Source organism: Canis lupus, chromosome 16 (genome assembly GCF_011100685.1).
Source record: "Canis lupus familiaris isolate Mischka breed German Shepherd chromosome 16, alternate assembly UU_Cfam_GSD_1.0, whole genome shotgun sequence".
Lineage (NCBI taxonomy): Eukaryota > Metazoa > Chordata > Mammalia > Carnivora > Canidae > Canis > Canis lupus.
The window spans coordinates 44,881,722-44,901,910 of NC_049237.1; the positions used below are offsets into that span (position 1 = coordinate 44,881,722).

General features: G+C 38.6%; 1 pseudogene; it reads right to left on the bottom strand.

The window, feature by feature from the left end:
- Nucleotides 1–18,087: 18,087 nt before the first annotated feature.
- Nucleotides 18,088–18,880, bottom strand: LOC100682827 (annotated as a pseudogene).
- Nucleotides 18,881–20,189: the final 1,309 nt, after the last annotated feature.

A 20,189-nucleotide genomic window follows, 5' to 3' on the forward strand; every position in this document is an offset into this window, starting at 1 on the left:
GTTGCTTCTCCCCCCATGTCACCCCAATCCTCTCTAACTCAGATGCAGTAATAATGGGATGGAGCCAGGCAGAGCATTTCTCACTGGTATAGCCTCTCAGGGACTGAGTCTTGAAAGGCACACACTATGTGCCCACGAAGGCCTCGTCCACACTCTGACCCTCTGGGTATATGTGACACCCTCAAACCTGTATCCTTTTTTTCTTTTAATTCTATTAAGTTTTCAATTTTAATTCCAGGGTTGTTCGCCTACAGTGTTATGTTGGTTTCAGGTGTACGATATAGTGATTCAACAATTCTATGCATTTCACAAGTGCTCATCATGATAAGTGTACTCCTAATCCCCTTAACCTATTTCATCCATCCCCCCACCTCCCTCCCCTCTGATCACCACCAGTTTGTTCTCTATACGTAAGAATCTGTTTCTTGGTTTGTCTCTTCCTCTTTTTTTCTCCTCTGCTCATTTGTTTTGTTTCTTAAATTCTATATATGAATGAAATCGTATGGTATTTGTCTTTCTCTGACTTACTCTGCTTCGCATCATACTCTCTAATTCCATCCACATCATTGCAAATGGCAAGATTTCATTCTTTTTATGGCTGAATAATATTCCATTGCATGTATATACCACATCTCCTTTATCCATTCATTATTTGGACACTTGGGCTGTTTCTCTAATTTGGCTTCCAGAATTTCTGTAGTGGCTGCTCCAGTTTCCATGCCCATCACCAGTGCACCAGGCTTCCTGTTTCTTCACATCCTCACCAACATTTGTTGTTTCTTGTGTTTTTTTATCTTAGTCATTCTGACTGGTATGAGGTGGCATCTCATTAGGGTTTTGATTTTCATGTCCTCAATGGTAAGGGATGATGAGCATCTTTTCATGTCTGTTGGCCATCTGGATGTCATCTTTGGGAAAGTATCTGTCCATGTCATCTGCCCACTTTAATTGGATTATTTGGTTTTGGGGTGTTGAGCCATATCCTAAAACCTATACATTAAATGATAATTTGGCTTTTTTTTTTTTTCTGACCAACATGAGAGGCAATAAACTTTCTATCTAAATTTACAGGAAAGGGATACCTGAGTGACTCAGTGGTTGAGCGTCTGCCTTCAGCTCAGGGCTTGATCCCAGGATCCAGGATCGAGTGCCCCATCGGGCTCCCCACAGGGAGCCTGCTTCTCCCTCTGCCTGTGTCTCTGCCTCTCTCTGTGTCTCTCATGAATAAGTAAATAAGACCCTTTAAAAAATAAATTTATAGGAAATACATTTTGAACTAAGGAAATATAGCATAAGTCTTATCAGAAGGGAGAGGGAGCCTCCCAGAATTTTGGGTTCTCTGGCCACCTCTCTGTTTTCCTCTCCAGCAAAGAACAAGCCACTCACCTCTCATTCCTTTCCTGTCCAACTCCATCATCCAGGAGTGGGAACATTCTTAATGTTCTGCATATGGCTCCCCACCATTCCATAAAGCTACAAATCTTAGATGTATGGCCAAAGGAGTATGTTCTTATTAATACACTGCTTACCCAGGAAAAATATACAAAAGAAAAGACAGCCTTGAGAGAGAATAACAAGGAGACCTGGACACGATTGAAAGAATTCATCATTTTTTAGGATATATTGCTAAAAGAAGGAGAAAACCTAGCAATGTCCAGAAGAGAGACAATGCATGGACTTGTATGCACATTTCTTTTTTTTTTCCTTCAAGAATCCTTATCACAGGTCATAATTCACATCACCCCCGATCTAGAACAGTATTCCATTGAAGATATGTTACTATAAAACTTGGAATATTCTTATTCCTCTCTGAAAAAACTTGTATTTTGACCTCATCATCTTACTTTAGACTATTGCAGCCAGGTCTCCTTTGAACCAACAGGTCCAAATTCTGCTATGAACAGTTTATTGTTGCTATTGTTTCCTCTGTTTTATTTTGATTTGTTCTGTGTACCACGATTTGCCTCCTTGTAGCATCCACATAGTCACAGAAACTCTGCGTCTGCCACTTATGGGGTCATCTTACTTTAGTGTGTGAGTGCAAGAGGCAGTTTATGTAGCGGTTAAGCCCTCAAAACTCTGAGACAGACTGATTCATAGCCTACATCTGCCTCTTCATACAGGATATAAACTTGGGCAAGTTACTTAATCTCCTTGATCCTCAATTGTCTTTCCAAAAAGAGGATATAATAACAATACCTATTAACTGAGTGGCACTTATTAAAAGACAGGGAGGTTTCAATGAGATAATAGAGTGCTTACCCAATATTTGCTACATGGTAAGTGTTCAATAAATATTAGTAGTGACTACCATGCAATAATAAAAGTCTTTTGTTTGTTTCTGCTGTACCCAAACATCAGTCACCTTTTTCTTTACTTTGGCACTTTCTATTTATATCATCTCCCTAAATGTGATTTTTTTTTTAACTTCTTCTGTAGGTCAGTACAAGCTAAAACTTACAGTTGACTGAAATGAGATATTTCACTTATTTTTTAACATTTCATCTCCTCCTTTTGGCCCTAAATTATTAAAAGATAAAGAAACCACACACATATTCTATACTTCCATGTTTATTCTTATCTTACTTCTTGGTTTCATCTGTCTTTCTCACATGGAAGAGGAAGGACAAAATAACTATTGCATTTTGAGTCCTTGGGCTCAAGCATTCTAGGCTTTCAAAAATCCATGATGTTGTTTATGTGTTGACCTCTACCTGGATGGAATTTCACTCCCTCCCCTTTTTTTGTTGTTGTTTGCTAAATTCCTATTTCTCCCAGAAAGCTAGGTCAAAGACAGTATCCACTGCTAGCTTTGCCTGTTTTCCCAAGGCACAGTGAGAAGTAGTATAAAAAATGTTGCCCCATAATAATGTCAGGGGGCTCTGAGTCGCCACTTGAAGTGTCCTAAGTACCGATCTGTTTATGTTCCTTCGCTCACCATACACTGTTTCCTGAAGTCAGAAACTATGAACTATGGATGCCTTACTTCATGTCTCTAGCTTCTAACATGCAGATGTCATGCAATAGGCACTTAATAAACATATTTTGAATGCATAGGAGTCTTCCAACTTCTATAGAAAGAGGCTGAATTATTTTAAAATGTAACTAAAATACAGCACCAAGGGACTGCAAAATCCATAGAAAGGTTGAAGGAAAAGAAAAGGGAAAAGGGAAAACGAAAAGCAAATGAAATGATTCAGGAAAATGTACTACACAGAGAGGCCCTTCAACTTTTCTGTGTTAGTTGATTTATTTTGACAAAAAGTGCTAGAGCCAGAATTCCATAAAAGCCTTTCTTTTGAGCTCTGCCATCCTTTATCAACAAACATAACTTGCTATGACATAAAGTTACTTTCTTCTTCCTAGGCAAGTCTTCACCACCATTTAGAATCTTAATCGTAAGCAAGATTAAGATTCTAAGATTATAATTTAGAGAACTATGATCCAACCAAATCATGGGTATCTATTATGATATGGTTCTCAAGTTTTTATATAAACAAAGCTTTTAAGCTTTTTACCATGACATAAAGTAAAAGATCACTTCTCTCATAAACATATGTATACATTCATAGATAATGTATAATACTTGATTTATTGTGATAGATATATAAGGCCTGAACATTGTTACAGATTGTTAAAATGACTGTAAATTGCTTTGCTATGAGTTCAAAAATCCCAATGCAATTAATTACATTAAAATTATGCTATTACACCAAAAAATTAAAATTAAGACAAATAAAATTATGCTACTATGCATAAACTACTTCTGGAGTAACTTACAACACAAAATAACAATAAAATTAACAATATTGTTACTGGGAGAAAATCTGATAACTATGAGTAAATTGCAGACAGGCCTAATTCAAGCTTTGCAATCAGCAGGTTATTATATTATGATATAAAGCCACAGGTGGGTGTCTCTGATCATTGGCTATTTCAAGAGGTGAGAATATCTCTGGCGAATTGCCTCCCGGTTCATCACAGTTGTTAGGAAATAGGTCTCAGTCTGAGGTCTAATATCTGATTTATCCCCAAATGTCTGAGTTTAATCCTCTAAATCCCTCCTCCAAAGCATATGAGCCGTCATCTCATTCTTTCCCCATTGTGGAAGTCTTTATTTTAAGAAAGCAAATTTATATCACAGAAATGATTCAGTGCAAAAAAAGAGATGACATATAGAGGAGAGCTTTCCAAAGGTCCAGCTATCTTAGGATCACAAAATTAGGTAAGGGACAGAAGGGTCCCCTCAAAGAGCTGACTTATTCCTATCAAGCAGAGGTTCACAACCTAAATAGTGTGCTAGAAACTAATAAAGAAAAAAAAAGAAGGTTCTCAGGATTAATTTAAACTTTCTTTTTTAAGAAGAAAACTGTGGGGATCCCTGGGTGGCGCAGCGGTTTAGCGCCTGCCTTTGGCCGAGGGCGCGATCCTGGAGACCCGGGATCGAATCCCACGTCGGGCTCCCGGTGCATGGAGCCTGCTTCTCCCTCTGCCTGTGTCTCTGCCTCTCTCTCTCTCTCACTGTGTGCCTATCATAAATAAATAGAAAATAAAAAAAAAGAAGAAGAAAACTGTGATGAGATTATTGAAATCAGCATGAAATGTGAACCCAATCCAATTATTGTTGGAATCAATCAGGAAAATAATATCTGAAATTTGTTCGGTTCTTGCTGATGGTGAAAAGAATTTCTTCTAGTTTCAGCATAAACTTTACCACCAAACTATACATGGAAATAAATAAATGCTACGTATCACCCATTCGTATCAATGCAAAGATCACTTGAGCATGGGTCAAGTTTTCTTACCATTGCTGAAACTTGGAAAATCTCATGTCCTCTAACATTTACTGGGCTTTCATTTTGTGTAACAGCAGCCTTCCCTCACAGAAGGAACCAGTCCTGCCAACACCTGGATTTTGGACCTCTAGCCTCCAGAACTGTGAGGCGATAAATTTCTGTCATTTAAGTCCCCAGGCTATGGTACTTTGTTATGACAGCAGCTCTCGCAAGCTAGTAAACAAAGCCAGAAGCAGGCATAGAAATGGATTTAATTATAAAGAGGCCATCAAGATAATGCAGAACATGCTTCAGTTGATTAATTTTTTAGCCTATCATTTGAAACAAAACAAAACAAATGAACAAACACTGCTTAAAAACGCTGTGGAGAACTCACAGATCCTAAAGAACACGTCTGAGAAAGATCCAGAAATCTCATTTTGAGAACCACTGAGTTAGAGAATTGGACACTTTCTTCAGTTCCTAGACACCTACTTAAGTTCCTAGGCACTCTTTAAATCAATAGGCAGATGTTCACAATGGGGTCATTGCCATAAGCACATGAACTAAATACAAATGCCAGATTTTCCCGAGTTAATGCAGTGAACAAGACAGATCAAAGTCACCTGCAACAACAGGTCATATAACAGTGAAGTTCAAGTGGCCTGATGATGACCACAAATATAAGCACAAAGCAGAATCAAACGGAGTCATTCCTGTCTGGTAAGGTCCAGAGAAAAGACTCTTCTAGTGGTCAACCAGCGAACTGAAGGCAGCAGGTGGATAATCTGGGGCAGGCAGGCCCAGCATTTGGAGAAGAAAATAAGTGGTAACATGTTCCACCTACCAAGAGGACTTCAGATCTGCCTCAGACAAATGGTGTAATTGCAATTGGCCACAAAATATTACCTTCTAAATCTTCTTTTGAGCAACTTTCCAAATACCTTTGATGTCAAGGAAATAAGCCTGAAGAGCCAACATAGTTAATTTAGGGAGCTTGGTAAAAATACTTATTTTTATTATTCCTGTCATTTAGCAAGTACAAACTAGGGGTGCCTGCGTGGCTCAGTCATTGAGTGCCTGACTCTTGATTTCAGCTCAGGTCATGATCTCAGGGTCTTGGGATCAAGCCCTGAGTCCAGCTCCATGCTCAGCTGGGAATCTGCTTGAGATTCTCTCTCTCCCTCTCCCTCCGCTCCTCCCCCTGCTTGTACACATGCACTTGCTCTCTCTTCTCTCAAATAAATAAATCTTTAGGAAGTACAAACCATTACTTGCCTTAACAGATGTTTACGTCTGATATTCTCATTAATTTCTCACAGTGATGCTACTAGGTTACTGTTGTTATTCCCAGTTTGTAGATGAATAAACTGAGAGATTCTTAGAAGGATTCCGTCAACACTTCAGTTTCCACTGCGACTAGTGGATACTACACTATTATGACACATTGTATGTGCTACACTATCCTTCATAGAGCAGACATCTTAATTTATAACCATAAATTCTAGCTTGTGCCCATTAAATTCAAACCCTTTAGGTCAACCCCAACCCCCGCTTCACAGCATTCTCTATATAATACAAGAAGTACCCTCTGCCTTTAACTTGCTACTTTTGTCCTATTTTACTGTTCCGACATGTTTTCCTCCACACACAGGAGAGAAGAAAAGCAATCCAGCGTCTCCACTTTATGAAAACACATGCACGCATATTTAGGGTATATATTAGGGAAAAGATAACAAAAATCTTCAAGGAAATAATTCATCAACGCTTTCACAAAAGATGAAAATGGACTTCTCAGGCAGCGCTTGTGATGACACCATGGTGTTGTTTGAAGAATAGTGCTTGAAGAAGGCCACAAACAAGAAAAAGCCCATGAAAGGTGGGCGGTGTGCCATGTGAGGGTTGTCCTGTTGCTCTACCATACAACTCATCTCACATCACGCTCCTAATCTGCCTCACATCACGCTCCTAATCTGCCTCCTTCCACACGGTGTCCTTTGATTTATATGTTTGTTTGTTTGAAGATTTTATTTATTCATGAGAGACACAGAGAGGCAGAGACATATTCAGAGGGAGAAGCAGGCTCCCTGCAGGGAAACCGATGTGGGACTCGATCACAGGACCCCGGGATTATGACCTGAGCCAAAGGCAGATGCTCAACCACTGAGCCACCCAGGCATCCCACACAATGTTCTTTGTAGAAGGTCTTACATGCAGCACATGAACTTGGGTAGCAGATGGAGTTTCCTGGGATAGTTCTGAAAGAAAGAAAACACCTTAGCTTATGATTATTTCTGGTAAGTAGTATTGGAGAAAAAAAAAAGTGGTTTTGAGGGCTGAATTACGTACAACAGGCACTTTAGTTTTCTCATCTTTCTTCCACAGGTAAGAACAATTTTGTCATTTATTTTCTATTGAATTTGGAAGAAAATATCAGATAAGTAATTTGGTGATATTTTGATTCAGAGATGTTGTTTGGTCCCACCTAGCTGATGGATCCATAGTACTCTAGGCACTCTAGTGCGCAACATCATTTTTTGAGATGAATTTGTACCTTGTCCTCGATTGCCTTAATCTCATAGATAAGGGCACTGCTATTTCTAACTCTCCCTCAGGTATCTCTTCCTGAAGTCATCCACCATTTAAGGTACGTGCGCTGAATAATTCATGTCAGAGGGTCTCATGCGCCTTTCATTGGGTCGAGCACTCTATAGAAAACCATTTATAAATTGCATTTAGTCACGCTAACTATGCTATCAACTGTGAGAGAAATCTGAGTAGTAAAATAGAGCTTCCAGGACCCACTTCTGGTTTTATTTACTAACTAAAGAGGAAAGTCTTTAACATTTTCATTCTTACTTTGAAGGTATTTATTGTCGACACACCTCTTACTAATATGAAAATGCTGGAGGCACCTGGGTGGCTCAATGGTTGAGCATCTGCCTTTGGCTCAGGGTGTGACCCTGAGGTCCTGGGATCTGGTCCCACATCAGGCTCCCCACAGGGAGCCGGCTTCTCCCTCTGCCTGTGTCTCTGCCTCTCTCTCTGTGTGTGTCTCACAAATAAATAAATGAAATCTTAAAAAAAAAAAATGCTAGACTTCACCAGCTATAGTAGTTCAGTAGTCACAAAGCTGAATAAAGGCAGTAAAGAAAAACCACTGACTTTTTTTAGCACAGTGTTTTTACAACTTTGTACATTTCCCTTTAAACTCACTAATCATCGGGATCTTGGCAGTAAAAGCTTCCATACTCACACATTAAGAAGAAAATACCTACAGCATTGTTTTCCTTTCTGCCTACCTCCCACATTTCTTAGCCCAAATTCCCACCCATGTAAATATGAGTCACTTCTTGTTAGACATTTAATTTATAACCACTCACTTCAGGATATACTCAGCTTAGATAAGGCCATAAGCTCTTTAACAATACCAGCCACCACCTGTTCTCAGTGGTCAAACAAAAATATTATGTCATAGAACAAAGGAAATAGAGTTCTTTTTTAAAAAAGCTTAAAAGAATAATTTAAAATATCCTGTGCATTTTATAGTAAGGGCCTGGGGGGCAAGTGGATTAAGTGAAAGAGGGGGAAAAAAGCAAAAATCTCATTGTTTTTTATACAAAAAAGCAAAATTCTTTTTAACAGAATTTTACCCAATTCTTGATGTAAATATTTAGATAGGAATCACACACTTAATAAACATTGAATGAGTAAATAGATGAACAAATGCTTTACTTCGCATTCTTAAGTTTAAAAAAAATCATGTTTGGTTGCTTATTTACTATTTGTTTGATGTTTATTTGAAAAATAATGTTCAACTCCCACTAGTCATAAATATCTCGTGCTGGACCATAAGAGGTGAACCAGGTGGACACAGGCATCACAGTGGGGTTGGGGGGTCAGGGGTCAGATAAGGTAAAAGATTGTTTCAGCCTGATGTAATAGGCCTCCTTTGAGGAGAACATGTAGGACGGGAAGAACCCAGTAAACCAGACAGGAGCTACCAGGGAACTCTTGCCAGAGGCACAGACTTTTAAATGTAATCTGAATGAGGAAGAGCAGTTAGCCTAAGGAGCCAATGGGTGGGCTGAAGGAGGAGAACATTGCAGAAGAAGAAGAGGGAAGGAAAGAGGGAGAGAGAAGAGAGGAAGAAAGAAAAGGAAAGAGGATGAACAAGGTAGGAGGGGGAGCACCACTCCGGGACCACTTAGCTCTAAAGCAGTAAACTGGAGAGTCTGTTTTCCCTGTGTTGCTGTCCTACAACCACAGGCTCACGGTCCCATGAGGTCCTCATTATCTGCAAAGCATACACCTAGAATGCTTTGACCAACTCATTTTGTCTCCCTTAACTGGTCAAGGTTTACTTATATTTATTACTTTCTAAAGGTGAACTTTAATCCTAAACAAAATCCAAAGTTTTTTTAAGAGTTAAAATATGTAATACAGAAAGCTTTTCAATCTTAGTTCTTCAATAATTTTGCTAAAACATCTGTAAAATGAGCTATCAAAATAAACTTGAAGGAAGAGTGTGCCTTATGGTAGAATAATTTTATACTTAAATAATACTCTTAGTTGGAAAATTATGCCCTTTTTTTACCTAGCATTGCATAATGTATGGGGAATTAGAAATAACCTAAATCTAGATAACTGAATCCATCCTCCCAATAAAATTAATTGTATTATAGGTATCATTTGGATTTGGATTAATTTTTAAATATTTGTACTGTCAAAACAATTTCTAGCAATCAATGGCAATATTATCTGGTATTGGTGTTAGTATTTAATCTCTAAAAATACTAATATATTTCAATATGCATGAAATTATATCTTATTTAATGTATCTTGTATATTAGGTATCTTATGCTATTAGCACCTGCATGCATCTTAACAGAAAAAAATTCAAAAATACTGGTTACAAAAACAATGAGACATTACATAACATTTGAAAAATATAGGAGTTAAGCCACTCCAAAACCTACCACCATAGTAGAGCAGCCATTGGCATTTCACCCATTCTAAGACATTCACAATCAGGGCAGAAATGAGGTGTGTGGTACAACCAGGCAAATATATTGCCCAATATTCTTTTCCTGCCTCTAGCACTGACACCTTAATCTCTTTCTGTAACCCTCTCTCTGGCTTCCATCCAGGGCTTGATGCCAGGACAGGCAAATTTCTACATGGAGTAATTTACAAAATAAGCCCCAGAGTCCCTCACAATCTTTCTGTTTGTAGGAAATGCCATCCTAACAGCATGGACATCTGGATTAAGGTTCCTTGGAGATAGCACACATTTTAACAACTCCAAGCACCGCCCCCGCCCCCGCGCCCGCCACTCCAGAACCAATGGAAGGAAGGAAGGGAGGAAGGAAGAAAGGAAGGAAGGAAAGAAAAGAAAAGAAAAATAAAAAGAACAAAAAATAAAAGAAAGACCATACATCCGAAGGAAAGAAATAGAATCACGAACTACAATAACGCAAGAACTACCGATACAGAACTAAAGAAGAAAGAAGAAGAAAGAAAGAAAAAAAGAAAGAAAGAAAGAAAGAAAGAAAGAAAGAAAGAAAGAAAGAAAGAAAGAAAGAAAATCTGTCATTGCTGAATACAATTTTGAATGGGTCTTAATTCAGATATTTCTATCAAATAATTTCACAATGTTGAATGGTCATTGGCTCATCAAAAAATAAGATAATTTTTATATATTTATTTATATAATAAGATAAATTTTACCTTGTTAAATCTAGCATTTCCCTATGTTGAACACTATTTTCACTTAGGCATACTGGAAAAAACATTTTACCTTTGCATTGAGGGAAGTGGTCATTTCTTCCTTTGGTGTATTTATCATTATTATTTTAATGTCTATTAATCCTTTTTTAAAGATAACCAAAACCTCCACAATTGGGGGGGGGGCGGGGAATCAAAAGATTCTTATGTGAATGTTTTTCAGAGAAGTTCTCCCTCAATAAATATTGTAACTATTCTGCTTCTCCCTTGAATGACTCCAAAATGGAGGTCTACGGAGAGACAGAGTTAAATTGGTTATTTTTCTTACCTAACATACCTCTATTCCCAACACTATCATTCTTATACAACCTGAGAGAAAGCTGTAACTTTCAACCCACCTTCTTCTCAGCTCTGTTCTTAGTCTTTAAATCTTCTCTCTTTTTTTTTTTTTTTAAGATTTCATTTATTTATTTGAGAGAGATACAGCACAAGTGGGGCGAAGGACAGAGAAAGAGGCAGAGGGAGAGTGAAATGGGGAGGAGCAGAGAGAGAGGGAGAGGCAGGCTCCCCACTGAGCAGGGAGCACTGATAGGGGTTGGATCCCAGGACCCCAGAATCATGACCCCACTCAAAGGCAGATGCTCAACCAACAGAGCCACCCAGGCATCCTTGTCTTTATATCTTCATCTTTGTATCTCTCTGTCCCCTAAAAATGCCCAGGGCACTGGAGAGATAAGTGAGTTCCTGCTCACTGCTCTACCAAACACAAACTAAAATTTTGGGAAGACAGTATGAAAAAACTGCCACAATTTAAAATTGTACCACACACCCTTACCTCTAGAAATGTATTCTATAAAAATATAGCACACAACGATATATGAAAGAAAAACTTTGAAAATTCTTGGTAATAGTAAAACAAATTAGGAATTAGGGAAAAAAAAATGGTAAGTGCTTTCAATAAGAAATCGGGTAAATGATGCCATAGCCATACAATGACATATTAAGTTTAAAGTATATGATGTACCTGTCTGTACTGACTTGAAAAATACCCACAATAAATTGCTAAGTGGGAAAAGTTATACATCAGGATATAATATGATTCCATTTACATTATGCATATTATGTGGAAGAAAATTCCAGAATAGGCAGCTGTAAGCAGTGTAGATCTTTAGGAAGTAGGATTATATGGAAGACTTTCACTTTCTGCTTTATTCACTTTCATATCATTCTTTTCATAAATCAGCAAGTATTTCTTGATATTAAAATTACTGCTAAATTATAAAATTTGTTCCTAGCTCAACAATAGAAAAATAAAGTCCAAAGTTGTACTGATCATATATGGAATTTAGCATATGGTAATGGTGACATGGCAAAATAATAGGAAGGTAAAAGGATTATTCAGCAAATAGTATACTTGATTATCTACTGGAAAAGAAATTTAACTTATTAACTCTTCTTTCCTCATTCTAAAATAAACAAGTGATTTCTTTCCCAATTCATCAGAATTTTAAATTAAAACCATAAAAGTTGTGGATTTAAAAACTAGGTAAATATTCTTTAACATTAAAAGCATGTCACAAAATCTGGAGACACCAGAATGGTGGTATTTATTTTCTCAGATGGATGAGGTATCAGAGGACTTTACATTTATTTGTTATATGTTTCAGTTTTGTTTGACTTTTAACAAATTTCATGCAAATAATACATTTAAAAATAATAAATGGGGGACAACTGGGTGGCTCAGCGGTTGGGCATCTGCCTTCGGCTCAGGTTGTGATCCCAGGTCCCAGGATTGAGTCCCACATCAGGCTCTCTACAGGGAGCCTGTGTCTCTGCCTCTCTCTGTCTCTCATGAAAAATAAATAATAAAATCTAAAAAAAAGAATATCTTCTTTTAAAATAATAATAATAATAATAATAATAATAATAATAAATGGGTTCAGAATGGACATCAAAAGCTATGCAACTTAGTCTTAAATTTCTATACTCCCTGGAAGAGCCGATTATGGGAAAGAATACACTTTATGTGTATATATACATCCATTTAATCTTAATAGTAAATTGTTTATCAGTGATCCATGGTACATCATACTGTGTTCATGTCTCTCCCTTGTCACTAAATCAAATTCCATTCACTTGAAGACAGAACACCCTTAACATCATCATCAGGAGGCTTTTGAGATTTGTAAACACATTATCACATCCTGCTTTTCTTTCTCACAAGCAAAAAGAAAAAGAAAAAAAAAAAACTTTCATTTTCTGACCAAAACCAGTACTTTTTAAGACATCTTTATTTTTTCCTCCATTACTATCATCAACAACAGCATTGTCTTCTTTTCTGAGAAATTCTACTGAAAAACTTAAATACCTGTATGCTACATGGTGTGTAATTGTAAAGGTGCAGAAAGTCCCAAGCCCCCCTGGAATGTGAATGCTAGGCTGGGTCTTCTCATTGGTTAAGTGACTCATCCCTGCCCGCCAAACTTAGAGCCTTTAAAAATTCAAATTCTTAGTTCCTACAAACTTTTCAATACACAATTTGGCAATACCCATAAAAAATATTTTGAATGCACATAGTTTTTTTGTATTTATTTAAAGTGACTTGATGGGATGAGCACTGGATGTTTTACTATATATTGGCAAATTGAATTTAAATTAAAAAATAATAAATTAAAAAAAATATAAAGTGACACAATGCTTGCATTTGAAAAGATTATACATGAAACTCTTAATTTTGGTAAAATTAAAATCCACTAGGATTGAAAGATGGAATGATTCAAGGAACTTTTTTTTCAAGAACTTATGTAACATTTATAATTATAAAAGTCCTGTTTCAGGAAATTACAAATGTTTGTAAGTCACGGACTATCAGGTTGCTCATAAATAGAAAAAACTAAATGTCTATTGTACCTATTAACCACCTCTGAACCATCATACCAAAGAACTAAGAACTTATGCCCACCCTCTAGGAGTCTACAATTTTGTTGGGGAGATAAGACTTGCAGATAAATCTATTTAGGAAAAAAAAACTGACAGCCTACTCTAAAGTTCCCGGTTGACTAATCAAATGCATGTGGCCCAATACAAAAAGTGATAGTTCCTTGGGAAGCAGTGGGTGACATAGTAATACAGGATTTATAGGTCTAAAGAAGAGGGATCCCTGGGTGGCGCAGCGGTTTGGCGCCTGCCTTTGGCCCGGGGCGTGATCCTGGAGACCCGGGATCGAATCCCACGTCAGGCTCCCTGCATGGAGCCTGCTTCTCCCTCTACCTGTGTCTCTGCCTCTCTGTCTCTCTCTGTGTGACTATCATGAATAAATAAATAAAATCTTTAAAAAAAAAAAAAAAAAAAAAAAAGAAGAGAAAAGAGGGGCTCGTGGGTGGTTCAGTTGGTTAAGCATCCAACTCTTGATCTCAGCTCAGGTCTTGATCTTGGGCTCATGTTGGGCTCCACGTGGGGCATGGAGCCTACTTAAAAGAAGGAGAAGGAGAAGGAGGAGAAGACGAAGGAAAAGTATTCTTGAGGAAGTGTCTCAAAAGAGTAGAGACGTAGAAGTGGGAGTAAGTAGGGTGTGAGTGAAGAATGGGATCAGGGATGAAGACAGAAAAAGGATCTTGGCAGACACAGAACACAGACACCTGACTGGCTCTGCTGATGCAAGGGCTCTTGCCCTAGAGTCCAGCATCTAGGAAAAGAACTTTCCCCATTTTAGCTCAATAGTAGGAGACAGAGCCGTACCTCTCATGGACCTTGGAATCATTTCCAAATGGGAAAGATGTGTAGATACTGTTAAAAACAACAGAAGTCACCTCTAATAAGATCTGTCCAAAAATAGAGTGCTTTTGGAGGTTGTATAGTAGGCTGAATGACCATCCCCCAAGAGACAGGGCCACGTCCTAATCACCAGAACATGTGAATTTGTTACTTTATTTAGAAAAAGGGTCTTTGAAGATGTCATTAATTTAGAAATCTTGAGATAAGGAGTCCATTTTGAATTATTTGGTTGATTCCTGACTATAATTACAAGTGTCCTTTTAAGAGACACAGAGAGGAAGTAATGATGTGAAAGCAGAGGCAGAGATTGGGGTGATATGGCCACAAGCCAAGGATGCCAGCAACCACCAGAAACTAGCAGAGGCAAGAAATGGCTTCTCCTCTAGAGTTTCTGTAGAGAGTGTAGTCCTGCTGAACACCTTCATGTCTCTGGCCTCCAAAACTATGAGATAATAAATTAGTAATTTTTAAATCACTAAGTGTGTGGCCATTTGTTACAGCAGCCTGAGGAAATTAGAACACAGGTGGTGAGCTTCCCATTGCTAGGAGCATTTAACTGGCAGGATGCTACTTCTGAGATCAGTGTTTTGGAGACAATCCTCACTCAGGGCAGGGGGCCGAACTCAGTGATATCTCATGCTGTTTGCAATCCTAGGGTTCTGCATTTGTGACTTTCACCTAGCTAGCTCACGGAAATCACAGCCTCATCCTGTTGCTTACTATATTGTTTCTATGCCATTAGGCTTAATGTCTAGAATATTAACATTTGGCTACTGATAGATGATTGGAGATTTTATTTTCCAAGTTGTTAATAGACACACTCAATCTATTACTTACACCCTCTCTTTCTTTTCCTTTTCTCTCTTTCTTTTCTTGACACAAAAGGTTGAATCAACTCACAGGAAAAAATTAGCTGCTCTGATTATGCAGCTGTCATTTTTCATGCTCCTTGGGACTATTTTCTGGAAAAATAAATGGAGTTGGGCTGCTACATTTGTTACCAAATCATTGGAAATTCCCTTATTGCACTTTGAATCATCCTGAGACACACTTATTTTTAGCCATTTTCCTGATGTTGTCATAAATCAGAGTTCATCTCTACATCCTTGTGACTCATGTCTCATCTGCATAAATAAATATTGAGAAGTGGAAGTAAAATTTTCTCTTTCTTTTTAAATAAGGGACGTAAGCAGATGACAAGACATTCTGAATCTCTGGAAGTTAAAGTCCATTGTACTAAATTTGATCTGATTTTATTCCTTCACTCTTTCTCCAAATATTAAAAGTCAGTGATTTTAGAATCCCTTGCAGGGTTTTCTGGGTATTTTTAACAGACTTAATTTTTTGGATCCCTGTTTCAGATAATATCTGACGATTTTTCATGGACGTACCCTACTTATAGCTGAGCATTTTACATATTTATATGTGTTATGGAACATTTGGTTGCAGATATAACCTTAGTGTTAGCAAACATGTGTAAGCCTTATAAATATTGGATTTTGTATATCAAATGAATTGTAATCACCAGTAGATACCAAAGCGGTGACATATGAAGATCTCCCGGCTTTATTGTAATCTTGTCTCCTCCTAGTCTTAATCCTATTTTTCTCCGTCGTCCTTTCATATTATCCTTCCCTCTCTGCCCTATTCAAGAAGCTCATAATGTAGGAGGAGAGGCTGAGGCTGAGTCAGATTTGGATTTATTTTATTTTATTTTATTTTATTTCATCATGATAAATAGAATCTTTAATCCCTATCCCCCATTTCCCCCAACCCCCTCCCACATCTACCCCCTGGTTACCATCAGTTAGTTCTCTATAGTTAAGAGTCTGTTTCTTGGTTTCTCTCTCTCTCTCTCTTTTTTTCCTTTGCTCATTTGTTTTGTTTCTTATATTCCACATATGAAAGTATATGGTATTTGTCTTTCTCTGACTGACTTATTTTCCTTAGCATAATATCCATGTGGCAAATGGTAAGATTTCATTTTTTAAATATGGCTGTATAGTATTCATATATGTATAAGTATATATGTGTGTATATATACATATATATGTGTGTAAAAATCTGTGTGTGTATAGTATATGTGTATATATATATATATATTCCACATCGTCTTTATCCACTCATTAATCAATGGGCACTTGGGCTGCTTCCATAGTTTGGCTATTATAAATAATGCTGCAATAAACATCGGAGCACATGCATCCTTCTGAATACTCATTCAGAAGTTTTCGTATTCTTTGGGTAAATACTCAGTAGTGCCATTACTGGATCATAAAGTAGTTCTATTTTTAACTTAAGGAATCTCCATACTGTCTTCCAGAGTGGCTGCACCAGCTTACAGTTCCTTTTTCTCCACATCCTCACCAACACTTTTTGTGTCTTGTGCTGTTGATTTTAGCCATTCTGACCGGTGTGAGGTAGCTTTATCACACAAATAGAAGGGAGTCATTGAAGGGTTTTGAGAACAGTCAAGATTTGCTCTCTGGAAAGCTCAGAATGATCTGAATGGATGGTTCAATTGAAGGGAAAAGAGTTGATCACAAGTCCTTCTTCTTCTCAGGCAGCACGTTTGGAAAATGGTATTCTGGAAGATTGATAGTGAAGGAGAAAATCAACAGGGTCACCAGGAAAAACAAAAACAAAAACAAAAAAAACAAAACAATGAGACTTGATTAAACCGGAGCAGTGGAGGAGGACTGCAGAAAAGGCCATCATGTGTCGCCTCAGAGTCTGCTCTGCTGCATAATCTCAGATGTGATCATTCCAAAGAATTCAGGAGCTGCCTATCCTGATGCTAAAATAATGAGGAAAAAGTCCAGTAATATACTTGCAAATCCACACAACTTGAAACTCCATTTGAATTGAATCCAAGTTGTTCAAAACAAACTCCCAAAAATCAAATGACAGCTTTGCCACCCTACTTCATGCGGTTTGTAAGCAGGATAAGCAAACTTTCAGCCATCTGTTGTTTTCCAAGATTATGAGAGCCAACTCTAGAACTTACCCCTCTATGCAGTCACTTACTGCTTTATTAATTTTTTAGCCCAAAGTAAAGACATTTTCTATGGTGTGTGTATACGGATTAGTGAATCTGGGGTGGGGTGGGGAGGAAGCGTCTAGTGTGAGGTTTCAATTCTGGAGCCCAAGTAATGGCATCAAACGCAGCTGCTGTCTTCCACTCTTCCTACTGACTCTACAGTTGTCCTTTATTTGCAGCACTTGACTAAGCTATTTCTAAATGCCTTTTATCCCAGACCCAATGTAGTCTGACCACTTAGTTTCCAAGTGTCTACATCCCTTCTGCCCTCTCCTTTTACAAGGGCATGCCCTCCCCAGCACCTTTCTCTGCACATATGTGTCGCTTGCTTCCTATGGAGAAAGAAAGGTGACACAGCCTGCAATCCTGGATGACACTTACCACTCCCACCACGGGGTAGGAGATGCAGGACAGTTCGCCTGGTAGAAGGATGTCATGATTGTCCTTAGACCTGCTTGGCCACAAGAGTTGCAGTAACGGTTCCTCTAGACTCTTCAGATCTGAAGAGATTGTTTTGTTTTGTTTTATGTGAGTTGCTCAGTTTATGGTTTCATTTGACCCAAATTACACCTTTGGGGGTCCCAAACGATCTTTTCAAAAATTACCAAACTTGGACATTTGTATGTTCCCCAGCCCCAAGTTCCTTTCACGACTGCTCCAGTCCCTCCCAGGAGGTCCAACGTGAAAAATGAGAGTGACCCCATGAGGATCTCTCCACGGTCACTCTGCTTCCCCAGGAGAGGCAGTTCTGATATGAATGATCATGACATTTCAGTTCAGGGGCCTCCGCCACCTGCCTTCACATGATTGCACTGCACCAGTTCTGTTTGGGGCCTTAGACTGTGTTCCCAGCACTTTGGATTTGGATACCAGGCCATCTAGCTTCTCCCCCAACTCCAACAGAGGCTCCATGGTGTTGTGCAGAATGATTTTGATCGCATCCAACTCAGTCTGCACTTTAGGCCTGGTGTCAGCTTCTCTGAGGTTCTGGTATCTCCTGAGGTGGCCATCTAGGGAGACACAGTGGATGGTACAGGGGATCTGATTGGCCACTCTATCTTGTCAACCTGCTTGGAGAATTCATCCAGTACCTTCTCCGGCAAGGCAAAGGCCACCCAGAATGGATATTCACTGTCCATTATGACCATTCCTGCAAGACTGTCATGTTGTACAAAGATGTGGCACAGATGTGCTTTGACAGAAGCTCTGGGCCTTTCTCTGAGTGCTCCACAATCGGTTGACTTGTGAAGGTCATGGACTCCTAAACACTGGACCTCTGGAAGAAGCTGAAGGAGGACATGTCATCCACTGTCTTAAGCAGCACTGCTTTGGACTTGTCTTTGTACAGGACCCAAAGCCTACCAGCTTCATGGAGCCACACCTTTGGGCCACCAGCCCAGGCCAGGTGACAGCTCACAGGAAAACCACCGTCCTGGAAAGCACTGCAGACTACTGACAGGTGGGACACCAGATTCCTCCTGATGAGGTCATTTTGGGAACAGATTAAGAAACTGGCACATGTAATAGAAGCATTTTGCCAATAGCAGGAGACAGAGGTTCTCATGTTGCTTTTGTCATTAACTAGCTCTGTGATTCAAGAAAGGCACTGAAACTTGAACCATCTGAGCCTACGTTTTTTGGAAAATAAAAGCCACATTAAATTCACAGTAGTCACTTCAGAGGGATGGAAGGTATTATGACCACTTGGAAGTGTGTGTATTTAACACTCATGCCTGACACCAAGTTTATAAGAATATTAGAATTTAGGAGGGAGAAAATCCAGAAACCAGGGGTACACGTTTTTAAAATGTTCTGGAGACAGACACCTGGGTGGCTCCGTGGTTGAATGTCTGCCTTCGGCTCAGGCCATGATCCCGGGGTCCTGGGATCGAGTCCCGCATCAGGCTCTCCACAGGGAGCCTGCTTCTCCCTCTGCCTATGTCTCTGCCTCTCTCTATATCTTTCGTGAATATATAAATAAGATCTTTCAAAAAAAAAAAAAAGGAAAACCATTTCTTTAAAATTGCCAGCCCATCTTTTGCCAAGCACTAGATAAGGTCTAGGAATACAAAGTCAAGTAATATATTGTCTCAACTCTGAGACAATATATTGTCTCAACTCTGAAGATGCATATATGTTAGTGGAAGCAGCAGCAAAGCAAATCATCATTTCAGTGTAGGATAGCTGTCTTCAAGTGGTAGAATTTGGAAGCACCAAGAAGACATTTCTTAATTAGATTAAAAGGTAAAAGAGGGCTTCTTTAAAGAAGCGGTGCTCATAATTTTGAACCATGTTGTACAAGTTAGTTAGACACGAAAGGGGAAAAGAGAAGAGAAGGAAGAAAGTTTTAAAGGAAAGAGAAAGGATGATTCACTGTTTCCAGACCAGAGAAATTTGGAGAAAAGGAACAAATGAAACTAGGGATGGGAAGGGATGCTTCTGAAAGACACACAAAAGCCATGAGTCCTAGGCTAAGGAATCTGAACTTTATTCATCTGGGTCTGAAGAAGTGTCAAAGGATTTTTATATATGTGAATGACATGATTGGGCAAGTATTTTCTAAGTATTTTATAGCAATCATTCTGACAGCATTCTGAATAATAGTTTAAAAGACAGGCAAGGATATTAATTAGGTGGTTCATGCAATAATTCAGGCATACAGGGTGAAATCCTAACCTAAAGCGATGATGCTAAGATGGGAGAGGTAAGTGGCTAAAGTGTTAGAGTAGAATTCTAAAGACTCCATGACTCACTAACTGCAGGAGGTGAGGGAGAGGGAAAAGGTGAACATGTCACATGGGCTTTTGGCTTTATCATTTGGTTAGGTAATGATACTATTCATTGATTGAGATAGGAAATTTTTAAATAACCAA